The 20720-nt window shown below is 49.7% G+C and overlaps 1 protein-coding gene across 1 annotated transcript in view; it reads right to left on the bottom strand.

Moving 5' to 3' along the window:
• The window catches only part of LOC147736738 (alpha-tectorin-like), a 457896-nt gene extending 444305 nt beyond the window's left edge, over positions 1 to 13591 (bottom strand). The window contains exon 1 of the mRNA XM_086952687.1: positions 13471 to 13591. The gene's annotated coding sequence lies outside the window, so the exon portion shown is untranslated. The remainder of the gene's footprint in view (positions 1 to 13470) is intronic.
• Between the last annotated feature and the right edge of the window lie 7129 nt (positions 13592 to 20720).

Genomic DNA, 20720 nt, shown 5'->3' with positions numbered 1-20720 from the left:
TAATGAGGATGGAAGGTGCCTGCTCTGTTAGTGCTTTGAGGCCACAGTGACAGCAGAACATGCACTTTCCAAATGTCTTGAATGTAAACATAGAGCAGTTACTCAGACCTTCCTATATACATTCCTTATCATGTAGGTCTGGAGCATTCTAAAGTCTAGAAGTCCTCTGGGAAGCCGTCCTGCCCACAGGAAGGAGAATGCCGCCAGGTCAGAGGGTCAGGGGGCAAGCAGCCATGACTGGGCCAGCCGTGGGGGCTGAGGCCCTTTCCTTCTGATGTGCTGCTTGGACACAGACGGCTTCAGCACTTGATTCTCAGTAGTAGCTGGGTGAAGCCGTCCAAGACTTCTTGGCGAGGGGGTGGGGGTTAATACTGGTATGTCAACACAGGCTCACGCAGAGGCGTAGCTAAAGCTTGTGGCGCCCGGGGATATCCCTCAGATTGCCGCCCCTTGGCGGCGAGCACTTGAAAGATGTCCGAGGGACGCGTAGTATTGCCGCTAATAGTTGCCTCGATCATGCAAGTTACATGCACATACATGACACGGTCCAAGGCTACACAGCTCAATACACAGGTGACTGGCAGTACAAAAGAGAACACACAGACTGCATGATCTGTCTGTGGACTCAGAAAAACCTCATGTGACATCCATCAGAGAGCTGTGGGAACAATTACCCCTCAGCACAATGCAAACATGCACATACATGACACGGTCAAAGGCTACACAGCTCAATACACAGGTGACTGGCAGTACAAAAGAGAACACACAGACTGCATGATCTGTCTGTGGACTCAGAAAAACCGCATGTGACATCCATCGGAGAGCTCTGGGAACAATTACCTGGTAATCCCCTCAGCACAATGCAAACATGCACATACATGACGCTGTTCAGGGATCCATCATCTACAGCTGACATTAAATGACCATACATCATGGTCCCCCCATTAAAGCAGTGGGGACCTGCACAAACGTGATGTGCTCTGGGGACCCACAACCAACTTAACAGTGTCGAAGCCTGTGATTCTTTATCTTTCAAAAAATGCAAATTAATTATTCACAGGGAATGACTCACTGTGTGCCCTTAGAACTAAGCGCAGCACAAAGGGGTCAGTCAGCTTCACCTTGCCAATATGTGTATATTGAACCTCTTCATTGAATAACAAGGGTGCAGACAGGCCATAGGTGTATCTCACACCTCTTTATTCAATAACACGGGTGCAGACAGGCCACCCACATATCTCACACCTCTTCATTGAATAACAAGGGTGCAGACAGGCCATAGATGTATCTCACACCTCTTTATTCAATAACACGGGTGCAGACAGGCCACCCACATATCTCACACCTCTTCATTGAATAACAAGGGTGCAGACAGGCCATAGATGTATCTCACACCTCTTTATTCAATAACACGGGTGCAGACAGGCCACCCACATATCTCACACCTCTTCATTGAATAACAAGGGTGCAGACAGGCCATAGGTGTATCTCACGCCTCTTTATTCAATAACACGGGTGCAGACAGGCCGCCCACATATCTCATACCTCTTCATTGAATAACAAACACGCTCACAGGCCACCCCTGTCCCTCAAAACTCTTCAATGAATAGCAAGGGCGCAGACAGGCCACTAGTGTCTCTCATACCTCGTCATTGAATATCAAGCATTTGCAATGCAATAGGTCTCGCATTTGCGAGAGTTTAACTTATTGCCATTGTAATTTACAATGTCTTATTTTCGTTTTTAAAAACCAACAAATAAACAAAAGGCATTGCCATTTACAATGCCAATGGCTCAAACTCTACGATTGCGAGACCTATTGCATTGCAAATTCTTGTTTATTTCAGTTCTACTGTCTATCCTATGTCAGCTCCCCTGAACAAATAAACTGGGAGACGTTTAATTTGGTTTTTAAATTCTACATAATACATTGATTTCAGATCCCAAAAATTGGCAAAGCTCAACTATTTTAGTCAAATATATAAGTATTTGAGACACTGCATGGCAGAAATAGTGAGGCACCAAGGATACAACCAGTGACATAATATTCTTCATGTGCTTTACATAAACCTTTGTAATATATGGCGGTAATGAACTATTATTTAATATTTAAAGAGTCTTGGCCAGTGATTACGGCTGAAACTTAGAATGCCCCCACTCTCTATTCAGTGCGACTAGTTTGATATAATTTAGTAACTAGGCACAACACAGCAGTAAAAACACAAACATGAAACACCACGGGCATGCTTACCCCACTGCTTGCCAGACAAGTCCGCGAATTCCGCAATAGACACTTCTGGGGGTTGGCTGTCCTTTCCGGCACTAGAATCATCTGCAAGAGCATAGCGGTGAAGCACGTAACACGTCACTGCTACATTCATCGCGAGGGCTGGCCAAAATATCACTGTACAGGGCCGTCATTGGTAGCACTCGCACGCTAAAAGATTGACGGCCCTGGACTCTGTCTGAGACTGTAATGGGGGAGAGACGTGTGCAACAACGGTCGAGGAGTTTGAGGAGACACAAACGCGGGACTTCGTTCTTGGCAATTTAATTGAAAGCACCGCAGCCGCCTGCCTGCCTACAGAGCTTTCAATTAAATTGCCAAAAACGAAGTCCTGCGTTTGTGTTGTGTGCAAAGCCGCGCTGCACACCACTCCTTCTGACCTGCCTTGGTAACAGCAGCTGTTACCAAAGCAGGTCAGAAGGAGACGGAGTGGAGTGCAGAGCGGCTTTGCACTTTTAAACTGAGCCGCGGCCGGCGGCACTGGAGGGCCGTTGCGGCTGCGGTTGCCTTTATAAAAAAACGCACAGCAGCAATACATGATTGTCCGGCCAAACACTTGCTTTTATGAAAAAAAGTAGTATTTTATTTTACTGCTACTAACACATAGGGAAATACGATATTCACAAACAACGCCCACACTCCCCTGAGGTCAGGACCCGCGTGTGTCTTTAGGCGGTTCCCTGAGTCCCACTCCCTCCTTGCTCAAGCAATAGTGGTTATTCCCCATTCACTATAGCCGACATTCAGGTGAAGCCTCACTATTAGCCCAGTACGATTTTGTATTTAACCCCTTTGCAGCGGGCTAATTCCCCCGCGGTGCGGGAAGGAGGGGGTCCACGTGCGGCACCACAGTGCTTGTGACACTGCACGGTGGCTCTGTGCTCATGACGAGCTGAGCCCCCCGGAGCCTTCCTCCATATATTGCAGTATTATACCTCTATGTTTACTTTGTACGCTTTTGTAACCTGCACACGGCACTTTTTCCTCCTGTAATGCAGTATTATACCTCTATGTTTACTTTGTACGCTTTTGTAACCTGCACACGTCACTTTTTCCTCCTGTAATGCGCCGTTTGGCTCACTTTTGTAATGCACCGTTTGCTTCCTCTTGTATTTTGTTGGCTCACGATTGTCATTTTTGCTTCATTTAATGTAACGTTTGCTTTTGTATTTTGCCGCCGCTCACTGCTCCTAAATAAATAACCTACCTCATCCGCCGCTCACCGCTCCTCCCCGCCTGTCCGCCACTCCTCACCGCCTGTCCGCAGCTCCTCATCGCTTGTCCGCCCGGTCCTCACCGCCTGTCCACCGCTCCTCACCGCCTGTCCGCCACTCCTCACCGCCTGTCCGCCACTCCTCACCGCTCCTCCCCGCCTGTCTGCCGCTCCTCCCCGAGCTCATGTCCACCTGTCCTCTTCGCGCTCCTGTACGCCACTCCTCCCTGCACCCCTAACGTCAGCATGCACGTAGCGGATGGCGCTTCTTCCAAGGGACTGCTTTTTTTTTGGTAAATTTTTGAAATAACGTATATTTATTAAGTTTATAAAGCCTATGTCCATCTGCATACCCTGACGATTACAACGATGTATCAGGTGTGTGGAATGGCGCTGTGGTTCCCGAGTTTACCCGCCTCAAAGGTTCAAAGTTCTTCCTTTATAATAGTAGTATAGATACACAAACAAGCGGCCATTCAATAGTTTATAAAGGCCTGCCTGTCCACTACACTGGAAACTGTTTTGTATCAGGGTCTAATTTGCAGGAGAGGATTATTTAAACTGCATTTCTGCGACACCCATTGTGATTCATATTCCAGCGTAGAGTCAACGCGTTTCGAACCCTCGCAGTACTCAGGGGTTCTCCTCAGGACAGGGACTGGAGGTGGCCTACAACAATAAAACATGGTTTAAGTGGGGATTTCTCTTTTATGCAAATATAAACTCAGACTCCACCTGGACCTAGTAATACCTGTGTGTCTTTTTCTCTAGGCTGCTGTCTACCCTTCACAGTAGGGCGAAGGATCTCTGTAACTGCATGTAAAATAGAAACTGGAATCCGTTTTATTCTTCTTGGACCTTTTTTTTTTTCTTTATGGCTCTATTTACAATACAAGAGGGTATGTACCTTAGAACCTTTCTTTTTTGTGTGTGGTCCCTTATTTATTCATGCGTGTCGCGCTATACTGGACAGATTGAGGCGCTGCACTGTAGACAACAATGAAGAACTTGTGAATTCAGGGTAACTTTGTACTTGAGAGTGCCAGATAGCAATGAATACGACTATATGTGTGCGTGTGTGGTGACGTGCATGTGTGTGTGTGCACGCATGTGTGTGCATGGTTGTGTACCTGTTTATGGGTGAGTCTGTGTGTGCATGTATGTGTCTGTGTAGCACAGAGGTAAGCGTCTGCAAATAGTGGAAAACAATGTTTTGTGTACACTCTTAAAACGAGACCCGGGGATCCCTTGGCACGTGGAACTGGATTAAAACCCCATATTAGATATCGCTGCCCTAAGACATTTCTGATATTGGATTCGATTACACAGGAATCATCTGGCAAGTGTGTACCTGCAATCTGCCATGGAAGTACTATGTATTGTTTGTACTAAAGGGTGTACTTGAGGGGAATCTGTAAGCAAAGCGCTTAGCGAGCTAGGTCTGGGCTAGCTCTGGTAGGACCCGGGTCAAATGAACAGAGGAGCCGTGCCACCGGCAGGAGGGCAAGCTGGCACTCACAGGCATTGCTGAGAGCAACACGGCGACCCCCCACTGACAACTATTGTGGCAATTAGATACACACAGACAAAGTATTTCTGGATTTTTTTATATCCAGAACAGAAGCATACATTATACCTCAAGTTTAGGCTAGGAATACTGCCAACTAGACGGCCCCACTGCAAAGACGTGGCACACTGGTGCCAAGGCTGCACATTCCTTTTAGGAGGCAAGCATACAATATCACACTATGATGGTTTTCTGAAAAATACACTTTTGATTGTACGTGTTTCGTCCCTTTTGGGGCTTCTGCAGGGCTACAAAATATACATAATATTTACAATTAAAACCACCATGAAAACAAAAACATCTCACAAACCAGACCTGACAGATCACTTTTGATAAGGTTCAATGATTGTGTAAACACATGACACTGCATTGAAAACATCCCAAGACATGGACAGCAGTTTACATTTCTGATCCCCATTGCAGATTTACAGAATAAAATATTACTGACAGCGACGTGATATCATCAACATGGTTAGACGTTATCAAATGGTCAACTAAAGTTACCTTCACCTGCTACCAACCCATGAGCCATGAAAGATTTTTAATATGTCAAACCAGGTACATTAAAAATAATGACAGCTAATTAAACAATAAAAATGTAATTTATTTCAGAAGAAATCATTTATTAATTCATTTCTGTCTCATTCTAAACTCACCCCTACACCTATTCCAGATCAAAAAGCTAAATATATCCAAACTTCCGTATAATAACCAATTTATTAGAAAGGGTAATACCTTAATCCAATTCCATTTACGAATGTCTGTTGTCGCTTGTGATCCTCCAGGGATTGATCTTTACGGTCCGAAAACAAATGGAATAGAAGATACTCATGACACCACAATCCGGGCCGAATGCCTGACTAGATGTGATTCCCTTTCGTAGTCACAACACTAAACGTGTCCTTTAGATCCTTATGAAATGTTCATTCATTAGAACCACAGAAGACATGCACTCGAATTCCATCAAAAACTGTTTCTTCCATCGTTCATACAATAAACCAAATATCCCGAAAACCAATGTAACATTTGGAGCAACTCGCTCTCAAATGAGCAGATATTAAGATCACGAAAATCAGGTGCTCCCAAAAAAACACAGTGTACAATATTGCACATACAGAGCAATGTTTCAAAACAGTACCCCGCGCTCAACAACAAACCATACTGTCCCCCCAACCTGCCACACAGAGCACGCATCTTACACGCACCTGGCTGCTCGAGATGTGCTCCTGTGCATAATAAAGAAGAAGCCCTTGAACTTTTCCAAAGAAAAAATGAAACGTTAAAAAAGACAGACAGCCTGCCTCCCATCATCATAGAAAGGATACTGGTACCAAGCACCACAGGCGGGAGTCTAAATATCGATATAGAATAAATGGCTTGCAATCGTGCAAATATCATAAGGCCATGCTTTCGATAGCCTTAGAATCCGCCGTGGCAGGATCTACCGGTCATTAAAGGCCCACTCCAGCGTTAAAGGCCCGAGCCAATCTATGATTTCATATTTCCATTTATTCTTCTAAATTGATCGCCTATCTACCACATATATACATTTTTAATACTGACAGGCCGTAAATCTGATATTTCAATAAAGCTCAAATGCCCTGAATCATCGCTATGAGATTCAGAGGACAACAAATTGAGAAGACTTTGTGTTGCGAATAGTTTTAGAAAACATGTGCTCCCTATCTGATTCATGTGCACAAGTATCATCAATACGCGAAGGCTAAGTTATCTCTGACTGATTAACACATATAGGGAAGGAGCAATTACACAGAATAACACAAACATTTGACACAATATAAACTATACTGCAGTTAGTTAATTAGTTAGTTAGTTAATGACATTTGTTAAGCGCTTGGTTGCACAGAGAACAGTGCGTCCCCGCGCTGACAATCCCACCAACATCTCTTCAGCTTAGCTCACAGAGGAAGCGCACTAGGGACAGGGGCAGACTATGCTGTAATTGTCTTGGGGAAGAGATGGGTTTTCAGCCTCTGTCTGAACCTGGTTTCAGACGGCTCCATCCTCAGTTCGATGGGTAGGTCATTCCAGTCTTTGCTGGCATGGTGTCTAAAGGAACGTCCTCCATGTATCCGAGGCGCCACTAATAGCATGCTGCCCATCGACCTCAAAGGACGTGAGGGGCGATAGACTGGAAGCAGGTCCTGAAGATATGGAGGTGCTTTTTTGTGAGCTATACGGTGGGTGATGCACATAGTTTTAAATTTGATTCGTTCCTTTATTGGGAGCCAGTGAAGGGAGCGTAATGCATGTTTCCCAGAGGCTCTCCTAGGGAGGTTGAGGACCAGCCTGGCAGCTGCGTTCTGGACGCGTTGTAACTGTGTTAGGCCTTTTTTGCTGAGTCCCCATAGGAGGGTTCCCATAGTCTAAATGGGAGGTGACCAAGGCGTGTACCATGGTTTTTCTGGAGCTGGGGGGCAATAGGTCCAGGATTTTCCTCAGGACCTTCAAGAGGCCATAGCATTTCCCGGCAACCTTACCAACATGATTGTTGTAGGCTAGATTAGAGTCAAGAAGAAAGCCAAGGTTCTTAACTGTGTCTACCGGGGCCGGGACCGAGCCCAGTTCCATGGGCCACCAGGCAGAGGTCCAGATGGAAGGACAGGGACCTACGATAAGAACTTCCGTCTTATTACCATTAAGGCGGAGATAGTTCTGCTTCATCGAGCCGTCAAGTGCCACCAAGCAGGCCGAGAAATTCTCAGCATCCACAACTGGATCACGGGACAGGTTGATCACCAGTTGTGTATCGTCTGCATAGGAGACTATTGCAACACCATATGACTCCACCAGTTTGGCAAGGGGTTCCAGCTGAAATGGACCACTAAAAGGATCCGGACACTGAATGTGTCCGCCTGTGTTTGTGTTACTTTTCTAACCTCTGCAACTGATCTCCCCGGGGGAAGAAGGTTATAAGAATTGCTGTGTTTCTTCACCTGCATTGAGGCCCATGGCCACAGTTCTGAGTCTGCGGATCCATTTCGCCTCAGCTTGTCTCAGTAAAGTTTACCTCTTACCTCCTCTTTCATTGTGTTTGATCTGCTCTAAGGCAGAAACCAACTCCTGGAGCTTTCAGAAAGAACAGTCAAAATATGCATTGCCTCTAGATATCTCTCATCACGATGCTTTATCGCCCTTAAATGGTCTTGGATTTGAGTTTTAAGTGGACGTTTACTGCTTCCTGCATAAATTTTCTGAAGATACAACCTAACTCACATGCAGTAAAATTATTGTTGCAGTTTATGACAGAATTAGAATTCCCTGATCTTATTACTTCCCAAATGACGTACACTGCAGTTTCCCGTACATAAAACTCATCAGGTTTTGTTGGGATCTAACAGCTCTAGTATTGAGTGAACTTGTGCCTTTCATATAATTAGTATCACGAGTTCTTGAGGGTCACACCCCTTCCACAAACTATTCAGAGTTTGCCTGGTACAGCGCCGACCGGCAGAGTAGGAGCCTTAGGGATGTGCCAATTTTCACTTCATAATTTGAAAATGCGGGCACGGGAAGCATCATATTGGGTGATGCAGGACATCACTCAAATCTTCCTATCCGTCCTGCTTCGAGTATAGAGTGGAGCTTGTTTACATTCCAATTTTAGCGCCCTGGGACAGACAATTACTAATAAATGATTTCTACTGAAATAAATGTCATTTTTACTGTTTAATTTGGAGTCAGGGGGCCCGATTCACAAAGGCAATCTGAAACAAAAGTCTAACTTTATGACTTTTGGTATTCACAGAGATAATTTACGAGTCGCATCTTTACGTCCACATTCGGGCTGTACTCTCCAGTCCGGGCCATGCTCTCCGCACTCGGGCAGTGATCTCCGGTCCGGGCCATGCTCTCCGCACTCGGGCAGTGATCTCCGGTCCGGGCCATGCTCTCCGCACTCGGGCCATGCTCTCCGGTCCGGGCCATGCTCTCCGTTCTCTGGCCTTGCTCTCCGCACTCGGGCCGTGCTCTCCGCACTCGGGCCGTGCTCTCCGCACTCGGGCCGTGCTCTCCAGTGCGGGCCATGCTCTCCGCAATCGGGCCGTGCTCCCCACACTCGGGCCGTGCTCTCTGCACTCGGGCCATGCTCTCTGCACTCGGGTCGTGCTCTCCGCACTCGGGCTGTGCTCTCCGCACTCGGGTTGTGCCCGAGCAGGCATTGTCATTCACAGGAAACAGACAGGCACACACCCTCGAGCAGGCATTGTCATTCCACAGGGAGTAGACAGGCACACACCCTCGAGCAGGCATTGTCATTCACAGGGAACAGACAGGCACACACCCTCGAGCAGGCATTGTCATTCCACAGAGAACAGACAGGCATTGTCATTCACAGAGAACAGACAGGCAAACATACTCCAGCAGGCATTGTCATTCACAGAGAACAGACAGGCACACCCCCTCGAGCAGGCATTGTCATTCACAGTGAACAGACAGGCACACACCCTTGAGCAGGCATTGTTATTCCACAGAGAGCAGACAGGCACACACTCTCGAGCAGGCATTGTCATTCACAGGAAGTAGACAGGCACACACTCTTGAGCAGGCATTGTAATTCCACAGAGAGCAGACAGGCACACACCCTCGAGCAGGCATTGTCATTCAGAGGGAGTAGACAGGCACACACAGTCGAGCAGGCATTGTCATTCACAGAGAACAGACAGACACACACCCTCGAGCAGGCATTGTAAATCTACAGAGAGCAGACAGGCACACACCATCGAGCAGGCATTGTCATTCCACCGAGAACAGACAGACACGCACACTCGAGCAGGCATTGTCATTCCACCGAGGACAGACAGGCACACACCCTCGAGCAGGCACAGTCATTCACAGAGAGCAGACAGGCACACACCCTCGAGCAGGCATTGTCATTCACAGGGGGTAGACAGGCACACACCCTCGAGCAGGCATTGTCATTCACAGGGAGAAGACAGGCACACACCCTCGAGCAGGCATTGTCATTCACAGGGAGTAGACAGGCACACACCCTCGAGCAGGCATTGTCATTCACAGGGAGTAGACAGGCACACACCCTCGAGCAGGCATTGTCATTCACAGAGAACAGACAGACACACACCCTCGAGCAGGCATTGTAATTCCACAGAGAGCAGACAGGCACACACCCTCGAGCAGGCATTGTCATTCACAGGGAACAGACAGGCACACACCCTTGAGCAAGCATTGTTATTCCACAGAGAGCAGACAGGCACACACCCTCGAGCACGCATTGTCATTCACAGGGAGTAGACAGGCACACAGACTTGAGCAGGAATTGTTATTCCACAGAGAGCAGACAGGCACACACCCTCGAGCAGGCATTGTCATTCACATGGAGTAGACAGGCACACTCTGGAGCAGGCATTGTAATTCCACAGAGAGCAGACAGGCACACACCCTCGAGCAGGCATTGTCATTCACAGGGAGTAGACAGGCACACACAGTCGAGCAGGCATTGTCATTCACAGAGAACAGACAGACACACACCCTCGAGCAGGCATTGTCATTCCACCGAGAACAGACAGGCATGCACACTCAAGCAGGCATTGTCATTCCACAGAGAACAGACAGGCACACACCCTCGAGCAGGCATTGTCATTCACAGGGAACAGACAGGCACACACCCTCGATCAGGCATTGTTATTCCACAGAGAGCAGACAGGCACACACCCTCGAGCAGGCATTGTCATTCACAGGGGGTAGACAGGCACACACCCTCGAGCAGGCATTGTCATTCACAGGGAGTAGACAGGCACACACCCTCGAGCAGGCATTGTCATTCACAGGGAGTAGACAGGCACACACCCTCGAGCAGGCATTGTCATTCACAGGGAGTAGACAGGCACACCCCCTCGAGCAGGCATTGTCATTCACAGAGAACAGACAGACACACACCCTCGAGCAGGCATTGTAATTCCACAGAGAGCAGACAGGCACACACCCTCGAGCAGGCATTGTCATTCACAGGGAACAGACAGGCACACACCCTTGAGCAAGCATTGTTATTCCACAGAGAGCAGACAGGCACACACCATCGAGCAGGCATTGTCATTCCACCGAGAACAGACAGGCACGCACCCTCGAGCAGGCATTGTCATTCCACAGAGAACAGACAGGCACACACCCTCGAGCAGGCATTGTCATTCCACCGAGAACAGACAGGCACACACCCTCGAGCAGGCATTGTCATTCACAGGGAGTAGACAGGTACACAGACATGAGCAGGAATTGTTATTCCACAGAGAGCAGACAGGCACACACCCTCGAGCAGGCATTGTCATTCCCCAGAGAGGAGACAGGTACACACCCTCGAGCAGGCATTGTAATTCCATAGAGAACAGACAAGCACACACCCCCGAGAAGGCATTGTAATTCCCCAGAGAACAGACAGGCACACACTCTCGAGCAAGCATTGTCATTCCACAGAGAGCAGACAGGCACACACCCTCGAGCAGGCATTGTCATTCCACCGAGAACAGACAGGCACGCACACTCGAGCAGGCATTGTCATTCACAGAGAACAGACAGGCACACACCCTCGAGCAGGCATTGTCATTCACAGGGAACAGACAGGCACACCCCCTCGAGCAGGCATTGTCATTCACAGGGAACAGACAGGCACACACCCTTGAGCAGGCATTGTCATTCACAGAGAACAGACAGGCACACACCCTTGAGCAGGCATTGTCATTCACATGTAGTAGACAGACACACACCCTCGAGCAGGCATTGTCATTCCACCGAGAACAGACAGGCACACACCCTCGAGCAGGCATTGTCATTCACAGGGAGTAGACAGGCACACAGACATGAGCAGGAATTGTTATTCCACAGAGAGCAGACAGGCACACACCCTCGAGCAGGCATTGTCATTCCCCAGAGAGGAGACAGGCAAACACCTCCGAGTAGGCATTGTCATTCACTGGGAGTAGACAGGCACGCACACTCGAGCAGGCATTGTCATTCACAGGGAGTAGACAGGCACGCACACTCGAGCAGGCATTGTCATTCACAGGGAGTAGACAGGCACGCACACTCGAGCAGGCATTGTCATTCCACCGAGAACAGACAGGCACGCACACTCGAGCAGGCATTGTCATTCACAGAGAACAGACAGGCACACACCCTCGAGCAGGCATTGTCATTCACAGGGAACAGACAGGCACACCCTCTCGAGCAGGCATTGTCATTCCACCGAGAACAGACAGGCACGCACACTCGAGCAGGCATTGTCATTCACAGAGAACAGACAGGCACACACCCTCGAGCAGGCATTGTCATTCACAGGGAACAGACAGGCACACACCCTCGAGCAAGCATTGTCTTTACACATTTATTCTTAGATAATGGCCATGCCTGTGTGGTTCTGGCTCCTCGTCCAATGGGCGCGCACGGTGGGTATCGGGATAGTTCAATGTCTGCCCCATCCTACAGGACCCCACTGCGCGCCTCATACACAGAGTCAAACACACAAGCACTCCCAGAACCCCACACGGACGGAGACATAACAGAGGTTCAGAAGGACGCTCCGGGCCCTGGTGCCACTGCACCTGCTGCATCATTGGCCTGTCCACCCCCCGCCCGACGGCAGCTCACCTCAGACCTGAACCGGGGCCCGGGAGCCATTTTCTGCAGACTTGATTTCTTTTAATGCCTGACCTGGGACAAAACTAGAGACAGTCACCTAAAGCCAGCACCCCCCGTCCAGGGCACACTGAAAACAATATTCAGGAAAACAGTGCCCTTTCAAAGGTGTCCTAAGGCTCCTTAATGACCCCTGGCCGGGTCAGCCCCTGCCCAGTGTCCACCGGCACCGGCAGTGCTTTGAGGCCCCGCCCTCCCGAAGCCAGAGTTTTACTCTTATCTGTACACACTTCAAACAACAAATAGAGATAGAAACGCTTTTAAAAGTCTTCTAGAGCTGCAACGATTCTTGACCAGTAAATAAAGTAAATACAGACAGAGCAGTCCGATCATAAATGAATCCACTGGTTTTATTCATAGTTCTGTTTGGTGTCTTGCGCCTTTCACACTCTTAAAACTGCAATAAATGGGGCATTTGTCTGTTGCAACCGTGGCAACGCAAACCCTGACAAAGTAAAGAATATCACACGGTTTGTACCGACTGAGGGGTCAAAGGTCATGTTTAGGTGGGCGGGGTCTAACCCACCGGGCCCACCTGCTAGAGCCGGGCCTGGTCAACAGTAAACCCCGTGCCTCGAAGCCAGCCCAGCGCCTCTGTCTGCAGGAGCTAAGGGGGACTTCTCTCATCGACCCCCCAACACCCCACCCCTTGACCCCCCTCCCCTCACCCCCCCCCCTACACACACACGCACACGACACCCCTCCCTTCCCACACCCCCTGTGCAGTAAACCCTGTACCTGGAAGTCAGCCCGGCGCCTCGATGCCAGCCCAGCGCCTCGACGCCTGTCCAGCGCCTCGATGCCAGCCCGGCGCCTCGTGCTGCAGCAGCTCTGTCTCACTCCCCTCCCCTCACTCTCTGCCTGCAGACGGGGGGGGGGGGGGGGGGGGGGGGGGTTCAAGGCCCCTTCAGAGGGCCTCGCAGTGACTGGTCGGACGGGTCCCTCCCCCCTTGAAGCCGCTCGACCGGTTCGGGCGCTTCGAAGCCTCGGGGCCCCTGAGACAGCGCTGCTCTTGGGAAGTTCCGTCTCCTCGCTTCCTCATTGCTGAGATGTTTATCACTGAGGGTGAGGGGTGAGGGGTGAGGGGCCCCACCCTGGCGTCACAGAGGATGAGGGGTGAGGTGCCCCACCCTGGCGTCACAGAGGGTGAGGGGTGAGGGGCCCCACCCTGGCGGCCCTGAGGGTGAGGGGTGAGGGCCCCCACCCTGGCGTCACTGAGGGTGAGGGGCCCCACCCTGGCGTCCCAGAGGGTGAGGGGCCCCCACCCTAGCAGGTTGTAGCTGAATATTCCTGGGGCCCTCTGCCTATGCGGTATCACGTGTGTCTTATGGGCCCCCAGGGGCCCAGGTTAATATCTGAGACTCTTAACATGCCCAGGGCTTCTCATCTCACCTTAGTCGATGGCACAGGCCCTGCCCGTTCATATGAGACAGGGGCACACAGGGCCACGTGCCAGACCTACGCGGGTAAAACAAGGGCATACGGTGCCCTGTGCCAGCCTTTCATAGGTGATACACGTCAATACAGTGCCCTGTGCCAGCCTTTCATAGGTGATACACCCTGTGCCAGCCTTTCATAGGTGATACACATCAATACAGTGCCCTGTGCCAGCCTTTCATAGGTGATACACGTCAATACAGTGCCCTGTGCCAGCCTTTCATAGGTGATACACGTCAATACAGTGCCCTGTGCCAGCCTTTCATAGGTGATACACGTCAATACAGTGCCCTGTGCCAGCCTTTCATAGGTGATACACGTCAATACAGTGCCCTGTGCCAGCCTTTCATAGGTGATACACGTCAATACAGTGCCCTGTGCCAGCCTTTCATAGGTGATACACGTCAATACAGTGCCCTGTGCCAGCCTTTCATAGGGAAAACACGTCAATACAGTGCCCTGTGCCAGCCTTTCATAGGTGATACACGTCAATACAGTGCCCTGTGCCAGCCTTTCATAGGTGATACACGTCACTACAGTGCCCTGTGCCAGCCTTTCATAGGGGATACATGTCAATACAGTGCCCTGTGCCAGCCTTTCATAGGTGATACACGTCAATCCAGTGCCCTGTGCCAGCCTTTCATAGGTGATACACGTCAATACAGTGCCCTGTGCCAGCCTTTCATAGGTGATACACGTCAATACAGTGCCCTGTGCCAGCCTTTCATAGGTGATACCCGTCAATACAGTGCCCCGTGCCAGCCTTTCATAGGTGATACAGGTCAATACAGTGCCCTGCGCCAGCCTTTCATAGGTGATACACGTCAATACAGTGCCCCGCGCCAGCCTTTCATAGGTGATACACGTCAATACAGTGCCCTGCGCCAGCCTTTCATAGGTGATACACGTCAATACAGTGCCCTGTGCCAGCCTTTCATAGGTGATACCCGTCAATACAGTGCCCCGTGCCAGCATTTCATAGGTGATACACGTCAATACAGTGCCCTGTGCCAGCCTTTCATAGGTGATACACGTCAATACAGTGCCCCGTGCCAGCCTTTCATAGGTGATACACGTCAATACAGTGTCCTGTGCCAGCCTTTCATAGGTGATACAGGTCAATACAGTGCCCTATGCCAGCCTTTCATAGGTGATACAGGTCAATACAGTGCCCTGTGCCAGCCTTTCATAGGTGATACACGTCAATACAGTGCCCTGAGCCAGCCTTTCATAGGTGATACAGGTCAATACAGTGCCCTATGCCAGCCTTCCATAGGTGATACACGTCAATACAGTGCCCTGTGCCAGCCTTTCATAGGTGATACACGTCAATACAGTGCCCTGTGCCAGCCTTTCATAGGTGATACACGTCAATACAGTGCCCTGTGCCAGCCTTTCATAGGTGATACACGTCAATACAGTGCCCTGTGCCAGCCTTTCATAGGTGATACACGTCAATACAGTGCCCTGCGCCAGCCTTTCATAGGTGATACACGTCAATACAGTGCCCTGTGCCAGCCTTTCATAGGTGATACACGTCAATACAGTGCCCTGCGCCAGCCTTCCATAGGTGATACCTGTCAATACAGTGCCCTGCGCCAGCCTTTCATGGGTGATACACGTCAATACAGTGCCCTGCGCCAGCCTTTCATAGGTGATACCCGTCAATACAGTGCCCTGCGCCAGCCTTTCATGGGTGATACACGTCAATACAGTGCCCTGCGCCAGCTTTTCATAGGTGATACACGTCAATACAGTGCCCTGTGCCAGCCTTTCATAGGTGATACACGTCAATACAGTGCCCTGTGCCAGCCTTTCATAGGTGATACACGTCAATACAGTGCCCTGTGCCAGCCTTTCATAGGTGATACACGTCAATACAGTGCCCTGTGCCAGCCTTTCATAGGTGATACACGTCAATACAGGGCCCTGTGCCAGCCTTTCATAGGTGATACACGTCAATACAGTGCCCTGTGCCAGCCTTTCATAGGTGATACACGTCAATACAGTGCCCTGCGCCAGCCTTTCATGGGTGATACACGTCAATACAGTGCCCTGTGCCAGCCTTTCATAGGTGATACACGTCAATACAGTGCCCTGCGCCAGCCTTTCATGGGTGATACATGTCAATACAGTGCCCTGTGCCAGCCTTTCATAGGTGATACACGTCAATACAGTGCCCTGTGCCAGCCTTTCATAGGTGATACACGTCAATACAGGGCCCTGTGCCAGCCTTTCATAGGTGATACACGTCAATACCGTGCCCTGTGCCAGCCTTTCATAGGTGATACACGTCAATACAGTGCCCTGCGCCAGCCTTTCATGGGTGATACACGTCAATACAGTGCCCTGTGCCAGCCTTTCATAGGTGATACACGTCAATACAGTGCCCTGCGCCAGCCTTTCATGGGTGATACACATCAATACAGTGCCCTGTGCCAGCCTTTCATAGGTGATACACGTCAATACAGTGCCCTGTGCCAGCCTTTCATAGGTGATACACGTCAATACAGTGCCCTGCGCCAGCCTTTCATAGGTGATACCTGTCAATACAGTGCCCTGCGCCAGCCTTTCATGGGTGATACACGTCAATACAGTGCCCTGCGCCAGCCTTTCATAGGTGATACCCGTCAATACAGTGCCCTGCGCCAGCCTTTCATGGGTGATACACGTCAATACAGTGCCCTGCGCCAGCTTTTCATAGGTGATACACGTCAATACAGTGCCCTGTGCCTGCCTTTCATAGGTGATACACGTCAATACAGTGCCCTGTGCCAGCCTTTCATAGGTGATACACGTCAATACAGTGCCCTGTGCCAGCCTTTCATAGGTGATACACGTCAATACAGTGCCCTGTGCCAGCCTTTCATAGGTGATACACGTCAATACAGGGCCCTGTGCCAGCCTTTCATAGGTGATACACGTCAATACAGTGCCCTGTGCCAGCCTTTCATAGGTGATACACGTCAATACAGTGCCCTGCGCCAGCCTTTCATGGGTGATACATGTCAATACAGTGCCCTGTGCCAGCCTTTCATAGGTGATACACGTCAATACAGTGCCCTGCGCCAGCCTTTCATGGGTGATACACTTCAATACAGTGCCCTGTGCCAGCCTTTCATAGGTGATACACGTCAATACAGTGCCCTGTGCCAGCCTTTCATAGGTGATACACGTCAATACAGTGCCTTGTGCCAGCCTTTCATAGGTGATACACGTCAATACAGGGCCCTGTGCCAGCCTTTCATAGGTGATACACATCAATACCGTGCCCTGTGCCAGCCTTTCATAGGTGATACACGTCAATACAGTGCCCTGCGCCAGCCTTTCATGGGTGATACACGTCAATACAGTGCCCTGTGCCAGCCTTTCATAGGTGATACACGTCAATACAGTGCCCTGCGCCAGCCTTTCATGGGTGATACACGTCAATACAGTGCCCTGTGCCAGCCTTTCATAGGTGATACACGTCAATACAGTGCCCTATGCCAGCCTTTCATAGGTGATACACGTCAATACAGTGCCCTGTGCCAGCCTTTCATAGGTGATACACGTCAATACAGTGCCCTGCGCCAGCCTTTCATGGGTGATACACATCAATACAGTGCCCTGTGCCAGCCTTTCATAGGTGATACACGTCAATACAGTGCCCTGTGCCAGCCTTTCATAGGTGATACACGTCAATACAGTGCCCTGTGCCAGCCTTTCATAGGTGATACACGTCAATACAGTGCCCTGTGCCAGCCTTTCATAGGTGATACACGTCAATACAGTGCCCTGTGCCAGCCTTTCATAGGTGATACACGTCAATACAGTGCCCTGTGCCAGCCTTTCATAGGTGATACACGTCAATACAGTGCCCTGTGCCAGCCTTTCATAGGTGATACACGTCAATACAGGGCCCTGTGCCAGCCTTTCATAGGTGATACACGTCAATACAGTGCCTTGTGCCAGCCTTTCATAGGTGATACACGTCAATACAGGGTCATGTGCCAACCTTTCATAGGTGATACCCGTCAATAAAGTGCCCTGTGCCAGCCTTTCATAGGTGATACACGTCAATACAGGGCCCTGTGCCAGCCTTTCATAGGTGATACACGTCAATACAGTGCCCTGTGCCAGCCTTTCATAGGTGATACACGTCAATACAGTGCCCTGTGCCAGCCTTTCATAGGTGATACCCGTCAATACAGTGCCCTGTGCCAGCCTTTCATAGGTGAAACACGTCAATACAGTGCCCTGCGCCAGCCTTTCATAGGTGATACCCGTCAATACAGTGCCCTGTGCCAGCCTTTCATAGGTGATACACGTCAATACAGTGCCCTGTGCCAGCTTTTCATAGGTGATACCCGTCAATACAGTGCCCTGTGCCAGCCTTTCATAGGTGATACCCGTCAATACAGTGCCCTGTGCCAGCCTTTCATAGGTGATACACGTCAATAGAGTGCCCTATGCCAGCCTTTCATAGGTGATACACGTCAATACAGTGCCCTGTGCCAGCCTTTCATAGGTGATACCTGTCAATACAGTGCCCTGTGCCAGCCTTTCATAGGTGATACACGTCAATAAGTGCCCTGTGCCAGCCTTTCATAGGTGATACCCGTCAATACAGTGCCCTGTGCCAGCCTTTTCATAGGTGATACCCGTCAATACAGTGCCCTGTGCCAGCCTTTCATAGGTGATACACGTCAATAAGTGCCCTGTGCCAGCCTTTCATAGGTGATACCCGTCAATACAGTGCCCTGGGCCAGCCTTTTCATAGGTGATACCTGTCAATACAGTGCCCTGTGCCAGCCTTTCATAGGTGATACACGTCAATACAGTGCCCTGTGCCAGCCTTTTATAGGTGATACACGTCAATACAGTGCCTGTGCCAGCCTTTCATAGGTGATACACGTCAATACAGTGCCCTGTGCCAGCCTTTCATAGGTGATACACGTCAATACAGTGCCCTGTGCCAGCCTTTCATAGGTGATACCCGTCAATACAGTGCCCTGTGCCAGCCTTTCATAGGTGATACCCGTCAATACAGTGCCCTGTGCCAGCCTTTCATAGGTGATACACGTCAATACAGGGCCATGTGCCAGCCTTTCATAGGTGATACCCGTCAATAGAGTGTCCTGTGCCAGCCTTTTATAGGTGATACACGTCAATACAGTGCCCTATGCCAGCCTATATAGGAGAGTTTGATCTGCTTACTTTGGTCACCCCCACTTTTTTCTGGTGTTTCGCTGTTTCTCAACTTTAGTCTGGCTGGGGCCCTGCTATCCGGGACCCCAGCGGAGCTGCTTCCCCTCTAAAATGATTGCATGTACTTTAGGTACACTCCAGATTGGTTACTGGGTCACCCTTGTGAGTCCCTATATATGTACCTTAGGTACCGAGGGCATAGGTACCCCAGAGGTCTACCGGGGGCTGAAGCATGTATTATGCCACCTATCGAAAGCCTTCCAAAATGGCACCACAGGACTGCTACTGCCGCCTGGCTAAAGTGGTGCATGCACCCCTTACTGAGATATAGGTTACCTATATCTAACTTTAATCCCAGACACATATAACCCTATCAGTCACTCCTATGGCAGCCTTATCTGAAGGCGGAGTGCTTGGTTTTGTGTGAGAGGGGGCCCATGCATGAGCAGGGCCCCTCTGCAGCCTTCGGAGCCTTTTCTCCGGGGCTGTTCTGTGATGCAGCCACACCATATAAATTTAAGTGCATTATAACCTCGCGGTAAATGCTAACTTTAAAACGGGTGCTTAGAACATGTTGTGTTTGGTGTCAAACACCTTGGCATCATACCTTCTGTTGGACTTGGCCCTCTTGGCAGGGTTGTCCCTGAACTTTTTGCCTTCCTCCAATATTCTCTCTAACCTGTTTTTGTTGGTTTAATGACTCTGGGCACTTTACCACTGCTGACCAGTGCTAAAGTGCATATGCTCTCCCTACTGAAAAGTGTATATGTCATTGGTGTACATGATTGGTTCATTGGATTTACTGTCAGTCCCCAGTAAAGTGCACCAGGAGTGCCAGGGCTTGTAAATACAAATGCTGCTGGTGGGCTTGCAGCACTGGTTGTGCCACCCACAGAAGCAGCCTTTTAAAATGTGTCTACGGTCTGCCATTGCAAAACCTGCGTGCAGTCTGGTACTGTCATGCTGACTGCGCAAGTACCCCTACTTGCCAGTCCCTAAATCTTCACTTAACTTCATATTAGTCACCCCTATGGTAGGCCCAAGGGCAGGGTGAATTGTAAGCATAAGGTAGGACAAGCCCTGATGTGTGTGGCTTGTCCTAATAGTGAATTACAGCCAATTTCGTTTTTCACTATTGTAAGGCTACCTGTTCTCATAGGCCACAATGGGCTGCTGGATTTATTACACTCTATAATCCCAGCAGGCTCAGGGAACATGGTAGAAAGTCAAGTTTAGTATGCCTGAACTCAGAATAATAAAATACTTCTTTTAGTAAAGTTTATTTTAATATCCTGTGTTTCAAAATGCTACTTTTAGAAAGTTAGCATTTGCTTGCCTAACCATTTCAGCCCGCCTCTGCT

This window comes from Lissotriton vulgaris, chromosome 1_2, assembly GCF_964263255.1.
Source record: "Lissotriton vulgaris chromosome 1_2, aLisVul1.2, whole genome shotgun sequence".
Lineage (NCBI taxonomy): Eukaryota > Metazoa > Chordata > Amphibia > Caudata > Salamandridae > Lissotriton > Lissotriton vulgaris.
The sequence above is the reverse complement of the archived record's forward strand: the minus strand, read 5'-3'. Positions and strand labels throughout refer to the sequence as shown.